The following is a 17847-nucleotide window of genomic DNA, read 5'->3' as shown; positions in this document are numbered from 1 at the left end:
GCCGTCTGTGATATTCTTCTGCTGCTTCCTGTAGACTCAGGCCTCCCGGATGGATGAGAACCATTTCTACCCTCTAAGGAATTGTGTACGTTGTCTGTTGCTACCAGGTTCACTGGTTAAACTAGCACTTACTCACCTGTCTACAGAAAAAAAAAACACAATTTATTAATTACGGCGCGCGACCTAAACCACATTTCTAATTTAAGTTTCGTACGCTCCAGAGATGTGACACCTCAGTTTTGGATGAGTTTTCCCTAACCAAACTGGTACTTTACTTGAAATGCGAACATGTTTGTTGCAATTTTCTCAAAAATGGCTCTTACAATTTCCTTTAAATTTTGCACATGAACTACATGTACCATTATCTAAAACATTTATTTGAAACTGTTTTCTGTACTTACAGTAATAACAGAGATGTCCTATGTCGCGCAACTTTTGAATCACCCTGTATATATATATATATATATATATATATATATATATATATATATATATACTAGAGGTCTGCATCGGACGTTTCGCTCGAGCGCCAAGTAGTTCATAGCATAATCCTATAGGTAGCGCATATGCATGATGGGTAAAATTGTCGCGAGCGATAAATCCTCGAATGGTATAAGCCGAGCGTTAGACATTCGTTCTTCTTACAGTGATGAAGTGTGTAGTAACATCATAGATGTTTATCATTTCAAAACTTGGCAGTGTTTAACTAACCTCTCCATAGTACAACTACAAAACTTGCTTTAAAATGTAAAGAAATGTTGTAGGTAAATGTTTTTGTTTTTGTTTTTTTTTTCACACAGGAGTGATTTTGTTATTGCCTGGATGTAAATGTAATTATTATAAACGGAGAACACAATCACGATAATGCAAGAACTGTATGAAGTTTTCTAGTAGTAGTAGTAATAATAATAATAATAATAATAATAATAATAATAATAATAATAATAATAATAATAATAATAATCTATAATAATTAGTGTGTCAATCTTTGCGTCTGTAACAGTTGTGCAGCATGATTATTCGTTTTATTATATTTTCTGTGACGTTATCTCTGTACTAATATTGTTATTAATCTACTGCTATATCAATAATATTTTGTAAAACGTTTCTACATTGTCGCAGTATATAGGCGGAACACTATGTATGTACCTATCATATTATATATGTGGTAAATGAAATATTGAATAATTATTAATTAGCAATAAGAACTGTATATCGAAGTTTTGCATACTATTTTATTTATAACTGTTCCTGTTTTGGAACGTTCGATTGACTGTTCCAGTAAACGTTTGTCATAAACGCAGAAAATAAAGCCATATTTTTACCGTGGGAGCAAAACATATGTGTATCTTATCTGTCGCCTTCCATACAAGATAAGACATATCGGTGAGATGACCTTGTACTGTGCTTCTATTTATTACGAGCGTATCACGACTGATCTTATCTCACTCGAGGGTGCGACACTCGATCGAGTACAAGCGAGCGATTTAACTCCAATGCAGCACTCTGACATATACATACACGAAAAATATTGTAAAAAAATTGCACAAAATTGTAAAAATTGTAGAAAATTACTAAATTGTAAAACTGTAAAAAATTTGTAAAAATTGTAATTGTAATAGTAAAATTTTGACTTGTTCCACATCTTAAAGCTTCATTGCTCATGTAAGATCTATGGAAGAAAATGAATGAATGAATGAATGAATGAATGAATGAATGAATGAATGAATGAATGAATGAGATGCGTTTGAAAAGTTCGTGGCCTGACAGACAGATGGCACTGAAATCGTGTCAAGAATGCCGCCATTATTAGCGGCCATTTTACAGTAGTTCAAGCACGAAAAATCAGAAAAACAAGTCGAAAATTCAAGCGTTTAAGGGGAGAGGATGGTATTTTTTAAACTTTTTTCCTATTTGGTGTAAAATATTAATTTTTTGTATGTAGAGAGCTCATAGCTGTGGACACTCAACCAAATAAAAATAAAAAAAAAATTATTTGGGGGCCAAAATTTGAGAAAAATATACCCACTGCAGGATTGTACTAAAACCGATATATCTGAACCGTTTTTAAAGATAGATTCAAACAGTTTTTTGCAATGTATTTGCAAAAGCATGTTCTACAAACTGTCTATAACAGAATTTTGATATTGGTCCCTACGTTTGTAAAATAAACAATTAAAATTTAATAACAATATTCCGATTTCCTTTCTTGCAAACAAACGGACGTATTTTTAAAATGAAATCAATTAACAAACTTCTGTTACAGAGAAAAGTTTCCTAATGGTCTAAAGAATGTGTGTTCTAAATTTCATGCATGTATCTTTAATAGTTCAGAAATTATATCCATTTTTGTCTGGCAATGTAGCAAAAGAATTGAAGTTGGGGAAACTGATAAAAGAGGGCGTGTGATTTAAAAATCCATAGCGCAGGAAGTTTAAAAATGACGTCTCAACATCCGATAAGGGAACAAATACCCACAAAATGTTATGCAATGGATTACACACATATAAAAGGATATTTTAAAGAAAAAAAATTGTTTTTGAAAATTTAATTTGCCGGAAACAACAATAAAAGTGGGAGAGTGATTTAAAAATCCATAGCGCAGGAAGTTTAAAAATGACGTCTCAACATCCGATAAGGGCACAAATAGCCACAAAATATTATGCTATGCATTCCACACATATCACAGAGTATTTTAAAGATTTTTTTTTAAATTTACTCTTTTTTCACCAAAAAATACCATCCTCTCCCCTTAACTTTGTATGAAATGTTAAATGTTATGTTTTATTTAACGACGCTCGCAACTGCAGAGGTTATATTAGCGTCGCCGGATGTGCCGGAATTTTGTCCCGCAGGAGTTCTTTTACATGCCAGTAAATCTACTGACATGAGCCTGTCACATTTAAGCACACTTAAATGCCATCGACCTGGCCCGGGATCGAACCCGCAACCTTGGGCATAGAAGGCCAGCGCTATACCAACTTGCCAACCAGGTCGACAACTTTGTATGAAAGAAAGAATAGAAGGCAGAAATGTCTACAAGCTCTGCCACAGAGAAATCGCCTATACTGTATTTTCCGTTTTTAGAAAAGTATTCCGGTTTCCTCCAGTAATTGCCTCTCAAAATGAACTACCAGTTTTTTTTAATAGACCTATGTCCAACTGTTTGTGCCTACAGTGCTTAAGTAAGTGATTAGGTTGCTGTAGCCATAAGTTGTCTTTTCTTGGAGAAGAAGAAACACTAAATGAACTTCACTATTGTTAATTAAGCCATTTGTAGTCTCCACTTGTGTAAACAATACGGGACAAGTTTGCAAGTTCCATCCATTAAGATAATTTTGCAGTACCAAGGGCAATTAAGTTCCATATGGTACAAAGAGATACTACGTTAGTTGTTTTGTCATTTAACAATGAGAAATTATCTTCGTTTACTTAGATGAACATCTCTGGCTATCGATCATGAAGCTCAACTATTAAGACTACTATTACAGTATATTCCAGATGTGTATAGAGAAACCGTCAGCATTGATGTTGACTATCGGCGTAGCTCAATTGACTAAGGCATCTGCCTCCGGATCAGGAGTGGCGCTCGGGCGCGGTTTCGATTCCCGCTTGGGTTTTGTCGAGGTTTTCCTCAACCGTAAGGCGAATGTGAGGTAATCTATGACGAATCCTCGGCCTCATCTCGCCAAATACCATCTCGCTATCACCAATTCCATTGATGCTAAACAATCTAGTACTTGCTGCTTACTTATGGCTTTTAAGGAACCTGCAGGTTCATTGCCCCCCTCACATAAGCCCGGCATCGGTCCCTATCCTGAGCAAGTTTAATCCAGTTTCTACCATCATATCCCACCTCCCTCAAATCCATTTTTGTATTATCCTTCCATCTACGTCTCGGCCTCCCAACTAACACTCTATATGCATTTCTGGATTCGCCCATACGTGCTACATGCCCTGCCCATCTCAAACGTCTGGATTTAATATTCCTAATTAACTTATGTCAGGTGAAGAATACAATGCGTGCAGTTCTGCGTTGTGTAACTTTCTCCATTCCCCTGTAACTTCATCCCTCTTAGCCCCAAATATTTTCCTAAGCACCTTATTCTCGAAAAGCCTTTACCTCTCTTCGTCTCTCAAGGTGAGAGTACAAGTTTCACAACCATACAGAACAACCGGTAATATAACTGTTTTATAAATTCTGACTTTCAGCCTTTTTTGAGAGAGCAGACTGGATGATAAAAGCTTCTCAACCTAGTAATAAAAGGCATTTCCCATAATTATTTTACGTTTAATTTCCTCTCGAGTGTCATTTATGTTTGTTACTGTTGCTCCAAGATATTTCAATTTTTGTACCTCTTCACATGATAAATTTCCAGTTTTCATATTTACATTTCGTACAATATTCTGGTCACGAAACATAATCATATACTTTGTCTTTTCGGGATTTACTTCCAAACCTATCTCTTTACTTGCTTCAAGTAAAATTCCCATGTTTTCCCTAATTTTTTCCTAAGATATTCACGTCATCTACATAGACAAGCATTTGATGTAACTCGTTTAATTCCAAACCCTCTCTGTAATCCTGGACTTTCCTAATGACATATTTTGGCTAAATTTTCTTCATATTTTGCAGGTCTCTACTGATTACATTATTTGTTCTTTTCAGAGGTTTTCCTCAACTGTAAAGAGATTGCCAGATAATCCTATGGGGAATTTCATTACTCATCTCTCCAAATACTACTTCATTATCATAAACTTGACCGACACGATTTAATAATGGTAATTAAAACAGCATTATTAAAATGAATTGAAATGTTTAGTGACAAAAGAAGTTGATCAAAAGCACAAATGGATCAACGTATGACAATCTTGCAAGCGCAGACATATCCAGTTCAGTATATAGAATGTTTTATTATTTTTCCGCCCGTCCCAGAGAATCACTGCAGGTTATATGGCTTTTTATTATGGACAAAGGCTTGCCGTGTCACTTTTATTTGCTATAAAACACGCATTAAATTTTCAGACCATTATCTTTCTAATTGGGAGGGAGGCCACAGTTGATTTTAATAAAAACTAATCGCTTCAGGCACCTCAAACTCATTTGCGGCCCATGAAAATCTAAACAGCTGTTGTGCTGAGGGCATTAGAGGGAGATGCGGTCCAGCTCATAAGGGATTCATAGTTCGTACCTTCGTGGAGACGATACTGCTACCAAGAGTGGCGTTAGCAACACTTTTAAGAAGCGGGACTCGTTGTTTTTTAATGTGTGTGCAGGAGACTGTGAGCTTAAGATTCGATTAAAGCACATTTCTGAGTGAATCTGGTGATGTTAGGATAATGGATTTCTCAGCTGCAGCTAATGTATATAAGGTAACACAGAGGAAACGTACTTTTACACAAAGACTTAACTATGTTGGGATTCTTACAGATTAGAACATATTAAGACACTGGAAAAGATTCAAAAACGGGCTCTTAAGTGTTGTCGGAAAAATTCAGCATTAAAATGGGACACACTCAAGGACAGGAGAACGCGAATTCGATTATGCGCACTGTTCAAAACATACAGAGGTGAGCCTGCCCGGAGAGAAATAAAAAATAGGTTGCAGCCGCCAAATTTCTCTTCAAGGAATGACCACTCACATAAATTGAGGGAAAGAAGGCAGAGGACGGACACTGGAAAGTTTTCTTTTCTCAATCATACTATCAGGGACTGGAATGCTTTACCTGCAGACTTACTAAAGGCTTTACCAACAACCAAAAATGTATTTAAAAATAGGCTTAAGGACCTTACTAATAGACGGTAATTATACACAATATTTAAAGGGTGTAAATGATATGTTATTATAGAAGTGTTTTCTCAGTGAAGAAGTATGTTGTATCAGTGAAGTGTGCTGTGTAAGTCAAACGTGTTCCTGTCAGTGAAGCTTTATAGTTTATAGTGGCAGTGCATAGTATATGAACAGTGAAATGTTTTTGAAGTGTTAGTGAAATCAGGATAGAATCAGTGAAATGTGTCGTAGTTCAATTGCAGTGAGTGAGTTGACAGCGAAATGAGTGTAATTTGAAAGGTACTTGTGCAGATATGAACATATCATACGCGTGAGTTTTAGTTCGATCATAGTTTTAAGATACAAATTAGATTTATTTCAAATGTTATTTTAAGTGATCGTTTCATTTAATTTAGTATATTCCCTGTTGTTGTTATTATTATTATTATTATTATTATTATTATTATTATTATTATTATTATTATTATTATTATTATTAATTATTGTTAGTATTAATTATTATTATTAATTGTGTTTTAATTAATAAGTTTATTATTGTCATTATTGAGTGTAATTAGTTACCACTGCCACCGAGTATATACCCATTGCAGTGTGAATAAATACATACATACATACATACAAACACAAGTCCACGCATGTTGAATCTTTCGTACACTACTTTTAACACTTGAATATATATAACTAATTAAATGGCGATCTTACTCGTGTTAATTGTCTAAGCATGTGCGGCTTACAGCTGTTTCGGTGTTTCTTCACACCATCCTCAGAGCCTACTAGATCTCGGTGTCATCTCGAATTGATCTGTATTTTAATGTGTCTGTTGAGATGGGCAGGGCATGTAGCACGTATGGGCGAATCCAGAAATGCATATAGAGTGTTAGTTGGGAGACCGGAGGAAAAAAGACCTTTAGGGAGGCCGAGACGTAGATGGGAGGATAATATTAAAATGGATTTGAGGGAGGTGGGGTATGATGATAGAGACTGGATTAATCTTGCACAGGATAGGGACCGCTGGCGGGCTTATGTGAGGGCGGCAATGAACCTTCGGGTTCCTTAAAAGCCATTTGTAAGTAAGTAAGTATATTTCATATTGTTCTAGTGTGTTGACGTTTTGGTTTTTGGGTTGTATGTGTAGGATTTTCATGTCTGTATTTATGTTATTGTATGATTGGTTAGCATTAGTTATGTGTTCGGCATATGTAGATGTATTGCGTCCTCTGATTATTGCTTTAATGTGTTCTTTGTATCGAGTTTGCAATGATCTGCCTGTCTGTCCAATGTACAAAAATTTTGTTACGGTTATAACTCGCCCATGTCTACACATATTGAAATGTCGGAACATACGCTGTGTAAAAACTACTGAATCATTTGTTTTGAAAAACATCTCCACGGCAAATGCTCGAAGCGATGCGTTCCACGTATCCAAGGCAACTGAAATAATGACGTCGTTCATTGACTATCCCCTCACCGCTGCGCGACTGTCTTAGCCACAATTACTGCCAACTTATAAACGTCAGATCTTCTTACTGGATCCTCTATATCAGGGCTGGGCACCAAGAGCGAATTCTACTCTCTCACGGGGAGCCATATAACTTCTCTTCAACCCCTTTCTTCCCCGCCGAACACCGCGCAGTGTTAAGGCTGGTTCACAATAAACCGAGAATGGAAACGACAACGGGAACGAGAACGGGAATATTGTTAAAATAAATGTATTTAAATGTGAGCATTCACAATAGTTAATTGTGAATGCTCACATTTAAATACAATTATTTTAACAATATTTCCGTTCTCGTTCCCGTTGTCGTTTCCATTCCCGGTTTATTGTGAAGCAGCCTTTAATGCATCCCCGCTTAGAGTTTGCATTCGCTCCCGGTGACCAGCCTTGCGTTAGACTCAAATATAACTTTTTTCCTAAGGAAACCACAAAAATTACAGTTTCTACAACAACATAAATACAGACATGGAAATCCTACACATACAACCTAAAAACTAAAAACTCAACACACTAGAACAATATGAAATATACACACACACTAAAACACACCCTGATCAAATTCTCAACACACAGATCAATTTCAGAACACACACACTATTTGACTCCACATTTCAACAATTTTCAACAATCGAACGCACCCACACAACAGGTAGCGAAGTTCGAGATGACGCCGAGATCTAGTAGGCTCTGAGGATGGTGTGAAGAAGCACCGAAACAGCTGTAAACCGCACATGCTTACACAATTAACACGAGTAAGATCGCCATTTTATCAATTATATACAATGTGTCTCAGTGAAACTTACAGCAGAGTCCGTATAGGTCAGTTTCTATCTGATGCTTTTCCAATTCACTGCGGGCTAAAGCAGGGAGATGCACTATCACCTTTACTTTTTAACTTCGCTCTAGAATATGCCATTAGGAAAGTTCAGGATAACGGGCAGGGTTTGGAATTGAACGGGTTACATCAGCTTCTTGTCTATGCAGATGACGTGAATATGTTAGGAGAAAATACACAAACGATTAGGGAAAACACGGAAATTTTACTTGAAGCAAGTAAAGCGATCGGTTTGGAAGTAAATCCCGAAAAGACAAAGTATATGATTATGTCTCGTGACCAGAATATTGTACGAAATGGAAATATAAAAATTGGAGATTTATCCTTCGAAGAGGTGGAAAAATTCAAATATCTTGGAGCAATAGTAACAAATATAAATGATACTCGGGAGGAAATTAAACACAGAATAAATATGGGAAATGCCTGTTATTATTCGGTTGAGAAGCTCTTATCATCCAGTCTGCTGTCAAAAAATCTGAAAGTTAGAATTTATAAAACAGTTTTATTACCGGTTGTTCTTTATGGTTGTGAAACTTGGACTCTCACTTTGAGAGAGGAACATAGGTTAAGGGTGTTTGAGAATAAGGTGCTAAGGAAAATATTTGGGGCTAAGCGGGATGAAGTTACAGGAGAATGGAGAAAGTTACACAACACAGAACTGCACGCATTGTATTCTTCACCTAACATAATTAGGAACATTAAATCCAGACGTTTGAGATGGGTAGGGCATGTAGCACGTATGGGCGAATCCAGAAATGCATATAGAGTGTTAGTTGGGAGACCGGAGGGACAAAGACCTTTAGGGAGGCCGAGACGTAGATGGGAGGATAATATTAAAATAGATTTGAGAGAGGTGGGATATGATTTTAGAGACTGGATTAATCTTGCACAGGATAGGGACCGATGGCGGGCTTATGTGAGGGCGGCAATGAACCTCCGGGTTCCTTAAAAGCCATTTGTAAGTAAGTAAGAATGTAAGTATACAAGTCCTCCGTTGTGGATGAGGGGTTAGCTAGTCTAACTCCGAACCCAGCGATCTCGGGTTCGATTCCCAGTCAGGACGAGTTGCCTGGGTGAGGTTTTTTTCGGGGTTTTTTCCTCACTCCTATGGATGAATATCATTACTTTATCAGGCGATTAGATCCCCACTCATCTTCGCCACTTTCTTTCCTCCCCCGTCATCCTTTCCTCATCATCCCGTTTCTGGTTTTTCAGACCACTCTACCGGCGGCCTCCCGAAGCTGCTGACTCTTTCGACCGGCCTCCGTGGATGTAGTTAAGCGACGTTTGAGGGCTTCTGCAACGAGCACCCGAGGAGGATCTACTCGGGGGAGGAGTTCCGCCTCGGACCGACAGGTGGCCTAGGGGGAATGGTAAACGGATTCTTCGGCTGTAGGGACCGGTCGTTAAGGGAGTCATGTGGTTAGGGCGGTGCGCGTAGGGGATCTGTGGCATGCAACTCATTCCATATCGAGGGTTAGCGCAATAGATCTCAATACGTCGCAGTGCTGGGCACATCCGTGCTCCCTCAGTTAAATTTTATTTCAAAACAAACACAAAAGAAAAGACAAATAATAGAAATGTTGAAATAGGAGATAATAAAAGAAAGGAGGGGAAAATACAAATAAAAGTGAAAAAAGAACAAGTAATGTAATAATGTAACGAAGAAACTGAAAATAAAATAATCCATGAGTAACACAGAAGACAAAAAATGGGATAAACAATAAAGTGGAGAATGAAAAGAGCTGAGAAGAGTAGAGGAAAGTAAAAAGATCTGTGGTGAGGAGAGGAAAGGATAAAGAGACGAAAATATTGTAGGGAAAGAGAGCAAAAAGAGCCTGGGAGAGGATAGCAGAGGACAGGAAAAATAACTCATGTGACGAGGGAAGAGGATAGGAGAGGAGAGTATAAAAAGAAGACTACAGGAGTGGGGAGGGGAGGGTTAAAAGGAGGAAAAGGAGAGGAGAGAGGAGTGAAAAGAGGAGAGAATAGGAGAGGACAGGAAAAGAGGGAACGGGAGGGGAGGGTATACGAAGGGACGGGAGGAGAGGAGAGGAGAGGAGAGGAGAGGAGAGGAGAGGAGAGGAGAGGAGAGGAGAGGAGAGGAGAGGAGAGGAGAGGAGAGGAGAGGAGAGGAGAGGAGAGGAGAGGAGAGGAGAGGAGAGGAGAGGATTCATCGAGTCTCTAGAATTGCATGAAACATTCATGCTTTTCGTGATTGTTGTGAACAGAGTTGGAATTTTAATAATGTTTGGAATTTTAAATACAATTCTGATATTTCTTTCATTTTGCTTTCTCTATTAATTTTATTGTGGGCAACGCTCCTAGCTGTATAAGTTGAGAGGACAGAAACTGCCTTCCCCCCACTGAAAGTCGGCGCCATGTTGGCAATGAGACGGAAAAAGATCTTTCTCCTTCTACTGAAGTAATTGGAGCAAACTTAAAACAACTTTTTTCAGAAGGACTGTCTCTACTTTCTTTCAGAGATCGGGAAAAACTGACTGTGTGTTGTCTCAAAAAGAGGGGTGTGAGAAGGGATTAGAGACTTCAAAGTACGCGTGACTTGTGCGTGCAAGCGACAACAGTAACGGGACCTGGAGACTTGCTTTCAATACTTCTCTCATCCCCTTTCTTTCGCTGGTAAACCCCGAAGTGACCTGAGCTCTAAGGGTTGTACTGTTCAAACGTCTTTGTTAAGTGACATAAAACATGGAAACGGTAGGGGAGAATAGTTTACGACTTCTTGGAAACATATGTAATGCTGGAAAATAAGATTCTCAGCAAATATTTGTGTGAGGTGCATATACATTTTTAATTTATACAACCATTCTTTTTTCTTTTTTTATATAATTTATGTGCGGTTTATTTTAAATGCATTAAAAATATAAAAAAATGTACAATAGCGACGTAAATAGATTAAAAAAGACATTTAACTTTAAAATAGGCAACGGTAGCTAAAATAGACGAAAAAGGCAAAATGTATTACGTTTGGTTTATTTGGCTATAGTTGAATCTGTTATCCAATATGGTATAACTGGATGGGGAGATATTACAAAAACTGCTCTTTTTCTTCTAATTATGTTGCGAAAACGTATAATCAAAATTTGTTTGAAAAGGCGACTGGATTATCCAACAAATTTGATCCATTCCGAATTGAATGTTTTTAGAATTGACCAAATTTATAAATACTCTTTAATGAAATTATATCATAAAAATAGAATGAAATTTGTAGCTCAGCCACGTGATCATAATACAAGACGAAATGAAATTCTTAAATTGGTTGAACCTAAATGTTTCACATCTGCTGCTTTACTACACAGTACAAATTATGGTCCACGGCTATATAATTCGATAATAAAATTTCATCCAGAATTGACTACTTTAAGCAATGAAATTTTCAGATCCAGAATTAAAAAAATTATATGACGGACTTCCTTGTATTATATTATGTACCATGTATTGTAAAACAAGTTTATTTCTATCCTAAGTACATTTTTTCTATTTTATCTTGGTTACTATAACAACATGACCTCCACTAATTATACTACTAATAATAATTTAATATTAATCCACCAATCTCAACATCGTCTCTTTTTTCACTCAGTTATTACTAGTATTATTATTTACTAATTTTATTATCATCTTTATGTGAGCTTTTTTCTGAAGTATTTTGTCTACAAAGTATGTGTATCTATGCAACGGAACTGTCCCCGAACACGAGATTTGCTCTTTCGGGGTATTTTAATGTAACTTTTTTTATGTATACAAGGTGTAACAACTTTAATGTTTAGAATTTCTGGAACATGTTCCCTGACACGTTCTACGTTGATTAAACCTAACATACTTATATCCGAAATTGAGAGGTTACAGAGATAACAGAACTGGAAAAAATAGAACTTCTTGCAGTTCCAAGCATTATACCGTTTATACAAGGCCTATTTTATGGCATTACTAAGTAGAGATACATAAGAAACATTTGAAAAGCAGTGAATGAAGGAAATTTTACTTTTAAGAGAAATTAAATTAAATTGTTTAGGTTGCTAAGGGAACGAAACAGACAACAGTTTAAAATAACAGTTGTGAGAAAAATAAACCGTATTGTGACTAGTCTTTTTATTGAGATTTGACCATTAAAACATGCCTTTTGTGTACACACATCAGCAATACGCCGACATAGTTTATGTGTATGGGCTGTGTGATGGCAATGCAACAGCAGCTGTTTTGGCATATCAAGCACGGTTCCCAAATCGTAGGATTCCTAGTGCCCAGGAATTTTCACGTGCCTATTGGCAAATTTCAAGAAGTATAGTGTTTGGAATCTTAAGGACATTTTTTTTCAACTTTGCACTGCTTCTTTCATACTCACAAGTAGTTGATATTAAAATGTAATATGGTACTAATAAAATAATGACAAAGACATACCACTTTCGGAAATTGGTGTTACTTCTTTCAGTATTCAGATATAAAATTAAACTCAAAAATTTAACTTTGGGGTACAAATACTCCAAACCTATAGAACTTTGGATATAGGTATGTTAGGTTTAATCGACGTAGAACGTGTCAGGGAACATGTTCCAGAAATTCTAAACATTAAAGTTGTTACACCCTGTATGTTATTATTAAATAAAATCTAAAAATCTAAAAAAAAAAAAAAAAAAAAAAAAAAAATCTAAAAAAAATTGGGCCTATCGACCCAAATGTGTGGAAACGTGTTTATCTCTAATAGGTCTTTCATACATGTAGTCAGTTTTGCCTAACGTCCAGGTTCTAGTGACAATCATACTGACACGAAGTCAGGGGTTCATGTCTGGGCCGGAGGGAAGAATTTAAAATTTTTTGCAGCCTCCAGCTGAACGGCCGTCGTGGGTTGCACGCAGCGCTATGCCTGGAATCGATTCGATTTATTTCCATTTGTGAGCTCTGACCAGGGAAGCAGACGGGCGTACACGCAGAAGCTTTATTTCAATTCAATTCCTACCGTTATTTCATGAAAAATGAATTTGCCTCCGGAATATTTTCACCAATAAGTACTCCGGCATGAACAGCATTCCCATTACGTACAAAGTGATCGGATACAATTTCAGAAAGAGCCTTTGATGTTTCTAATAAGGTGGGGGGGTTGATCTCGTTTAAAGTTCTAGAAGGGGAGGATGGGAGGTCGGTTTTGAGAGCACGTCTTTCTAACAAGACTACAGATAGAGATTTTTCTGAGATATAAACTGTTAACACAGCAGATAAATGTGTTCAATATGTTTTGTAAAAGGCACAAACGGGGGTTGAAACGTCTTACAGAACCCTCTGACAACAGTGAAGAAGACGAAGGGGGTTGAGAAAAAAGAATAAGATGTTAGGAAAAAAGAGACAAGGAGAGAATCTCTGAACGAGGACGACACATCCACCCTCGAAATTTATTAAGCCGATACAAGGAAGAAACAGTGACCCGTTCCACGGTAGCTCTCTCGTGGCGCCTGGAATATTTGAGGGTGGAAGAGGTCAAGGAAGGGCGGGTGACGGAGAATTTCCGCAGTACTTTTATCAGCAGTTTTAACTGATAATTCTCCCGCTGATACATCGATATTTTGATGAACATTATTGCTGATCCATTCAGTAACATAATTAGCATCGTGATACGTATTAGGTCTATGTTAATTATTATTAATTAAAAACACAATTAAAAGTTGGTCAAAAAAGCTTTCACTTAAATGTCAAACTATTGGTAAATAATGTGTGTAAAAATTGTCATTAATTTGTAAAAAAGTAGGTTCTAAGAAAATGGAACCAGATAAAAAAGAACAAAAAATATAAATAAATAAATACGTAAATAAATAATAGGGTGGGTGAGTGAGTCAATAAGTATGTAGATGAATAAATAAATAAATAAATACATACATAAATAAGTAATAGGGTGGGAGTGAATCAATAAATATGTAAATAAATAAATATATAAATAAATAAATTAATTAATTAATAATTGAACTAGTAAGTAAATAAATAAATAAATAAATAATTACTTGAGTAAGTAAGAAAATAAGTATATAAATAAATAATTGAGTGAGTGAGTGAAAAAGTGAATGGATGAGTGAGTAAGTGAATAAATAAGTAAATAAATACATAATTAAGTAATTGAGTGAGTGAATGGATAAGTAAGTAAATACATAAATAAATAGAGTGAGGGAGTAAATAAATAAATAAATTCATAAATAAATACAGTGAGTGAATGAATGAATGAATGAATGAATGAATGAATAAATAAATAAATGAATGAATTAATGAATGAATTAATGAATGAATGACTGAACGAATAAATGAATGAATGAATGAGTAAATAAATAAATAATTGAGTGAGTGAGTAAGTAAAGAAATAAATAAATGAATAACTGAGTGAGTAAATAAATAAATAAATAAATAAGTGAATGAGTAAGTAAATAAATATACAAATAAATATTTGAGTGAATGAATAAGTAAATAAATATATAATTCAGTGAGTAAGTAAATAAATAAATACATAAATAAATGAGTGCGTAACTAAATAAATACATAAATAAATAATTGAGTGAATGAATAAGTAAGTAAATAAATAAGTAAGTAAATAAATAAATACGTAAATCAATAACTAAATGCGAGAGAAAGTAAATGAATACAAAAATAAATAATTGAGTGAATGAGTAAATAAATAAATAAATAATTAAATAAATAAATAAATGGATAAGTGACTGAATGAAAATTAAGTGAACAAATAAATAATTGAGTAAGTAAATAAATAAATGCATAAATAAATAACCAAGTGAGTGAATAAGTGAATAAATAAATACTTAAATAAATATCCAAGTGAATGAGTAAGTAAATAAATACATAAATAAATAATTGAGTGAGTGAGTAAGTAAATAAATAAGTACATAAATAAATGAGTGAGTAAGTAAATAAATACATAAATAAATAATTGAGTGAGTAAGTAAATAAATTAGTACGTAAATAAATGAGTGATTAAGTAAATAGGCAATAATACATAAATAAATAATTGAGTGAGTAAATAAATAAATATATAAATAAATAATTGAGTGAATGAATGAATAAGTAAGTAAATTCATAAATCAATAAGTGAGTGAGTGAGTGAGAGAGTGAGTGAGTGAGTGAGTGAGTGAGTGAGTGAGTGAGTGAGTGAGTGAGTGAGTGAGTGAGTGAGTGAGTGAGTGAGTGAGTGAGTGAGTGAGTGAGTGAGTGAGTGAGAATACAATCTCCGAAGCACTGTTCTCTGAAATATATTCATTCCCTGTCGATTCATCTGACCTGTCATTTTAACTGCTGTCATTTTTCTGTTTTGTACACACATCTTTCTGATCTTCGTGTCTACTCAAATTTCACTAGCTTCCAGTAACCGGCTCACAAATCCAGTACAATTTTAATTCCGTGGAACTCCAGTACCGACAACTCTGTCTCAGCTGCCAACATAACAGTTACAAAATCACTGACATTTGTAGTATTTGTCTGTATCGAAATTCGAAACGAAGTTGGCAAAATAAAATTCAACCTGCAAACTAGAAAATCACCACAATCCACTAGCATATGTAGTAATGGAGGAAAAAATGGTTAGGTTTCATCCTTAGAGTATGAAGTAGGCTGATCCAGACTATAACATACGGTTTCTGGTATCACCGTATCATTCCACCATCCTAAGAGTCTCTCGGGACATTTGGTGGGATGACTTTGTTCTGTAGAACGATTCAATTCGCCAGTCTAAAACACACACTTACTTATGCAGTACATTTTGTTCAGCCTCATGTTTGAAATTGGAACGGTTAGAGCAGTGATTGACAGTTTTGACGCATTCTGTTCTCTCATAAGCTGTACGAGAGAATTTAAAATGCTCATTAAAACAGAAAACAAAACACCAAAATTGTAATCAATAAATAATTTGTCATATTAAATTTAGGCTTGTATTAATTATTCAGTGCAGAGCAAAACATTCGCAATCTGCAAGCTAATGGACAAGCGTTGTTTATTCTTACGTACCGGTCAGTTTGTTGGAAGGGATCTTCATTGGTAAAGAACCTTGCATATCGGGATTAAGAAAGGAGTAGACCTTCTGGTTAGCTGCATGCCATACGACTAAATAGCGGTTATACGAATCACCTTCATTTTAATTCTATGTAACTTTCCTTGATAGCAATTTAAACATAGTCTATACTACATGGCCATACTATTATAATCACGTCTGAATTTAATTCATTTTGAAGATTTTAGCTTTATATTGTTGTCTATGTGCTTCATTGTTGTTATTGTTAATAATAACACGTATTCCAATTGCTTACCACACAATATTTGCAGGTTTATTTTGTTTCTTTATTATTTTTCTACCTCATATATTTGATTTTATAAAAAAAAATTAAACCTGAAAATTATTAGTTAAATTAAGTTAAAAACATGGGTATTTTACGAATATTTGTCTCAGAAACTATATGGATACATGGCTGAAATTTTACATAATCCCATTTTATATGTTAGTGAATAATCATGGGCACTTTCACATAGTTATAAAATTGTTTGGAATTTACAGCCACAGATAAGTATGAAAAATATGAACATTTTGAAATAGTTTTTTCAGGATGGAAAATAATTTTTCTCTATTGAACGAATATTCATAAAGCGATTAAAAGTGGCAAAAATATGTATATTTATTTATTTATTTATTTATTTATTTATTCAATCTGATAGAATTAAGGTCATAAGGCCTTCTCTTCCATCCTACCTGATAGCGCATATAAATACAAAAAAGAAATACAAACACTGATGAAAATAATACAAATTAAATTAAAGCCCTATAGAGAGTCAACAGGGTCAAAAGAACACTATAGAGCTCTCATCGAGCTAATACAAGAAAAAAAGAAAGAAAAACATAGAAAGCAATGATGATAGTGATAACTGATAATAATAATAATAATAATAATAATAATAATAATAATAATAATAATAATAATAATAATAATAATAACAACAATAATAATAACATAGTACATTATGCAACGAGCCTATAATGATAGTAATTAAGATGCGAGTATGGATGTTTATGAAACGAGCGCAAGCGAGTTTTATAATTTTCATACGAGCTTCTTAATTACCATTATAGGCGAGTTTCATACGACTTTTTATACTCGACCATATTTCTAACTTGAAATTACCGGTATTCAGATGTATACATTTTATTTGTATCTGACAAGATCGGAAGTGACCTTGTTCTAGGTCGTGAATTGTGAGATGTACGCAGACGCGAAAGTATTGATTTTTTCCGAGGAACAATAATGTCATTGACCTTGTGTAATCCCGTTAAACTTGGTATAACCTTGATTATTGAATTCGACATTGAAAAACGAGAGGAAACTAGTCTGAATTACGAATTCAATGGTGTTGTAATTCCGCAAGTACAATGTTGTAAATACCTAGGAGTGTATTTAAACTCCAAACTTTCTTGGGCAGAGCATGTTGATAATGTTACGGGTAAAACATGGAGGGCACTTCACTTTATTATGAGAATCTTGAGAAAGGCTAGCCCCAAATCGAGGCAAATAGCATATCTAACGTTAGTGCGACCGTTAATGGAATACGGAACTACATGTTGGGATCCCTATAGAATATATCAGATAAATTCCTTAGAAAGAATCCAGTATAGGGCAGCTAAATTTGTTAAAGGTAAAAGAGAAGATGGAAACGATACGATAAAAGAACTTAAA

At 35.1% G+C, this 17847-nt stretch overlaps 1 long non-coding RNA gene across 1 annotated transcript in view; it reads right to left on the bottom strand.

The window, feature by feature from the left end:
* LOC138706708 (uncharacterized) overlaps positions 1-17847 on the bottom strand; it is a 1118142-nt gene that overhangs the window by 728398 nt on the left and 371897 nt on the right. The window lies entirely within an intron of this gene.

This window comes from Periplaneta americana, chromosome 9 (assembly GCF_040183065.1).
Source record: "Periplaneta americana isolate PAMFEO1 chromosome 9, P.americana_PAMFEO1_priV1, whole genome shotgun sequence".
Classification (NCBI taxonomy): Eukaryota; Metazoa; Arthropoda; class Insecta; order Blattodea; family Blattidae; genus Periplaneta; species Periplaneta americana.
This window is presented reverse-complemented; position numbering and strand designations above follow the sequence as displayed.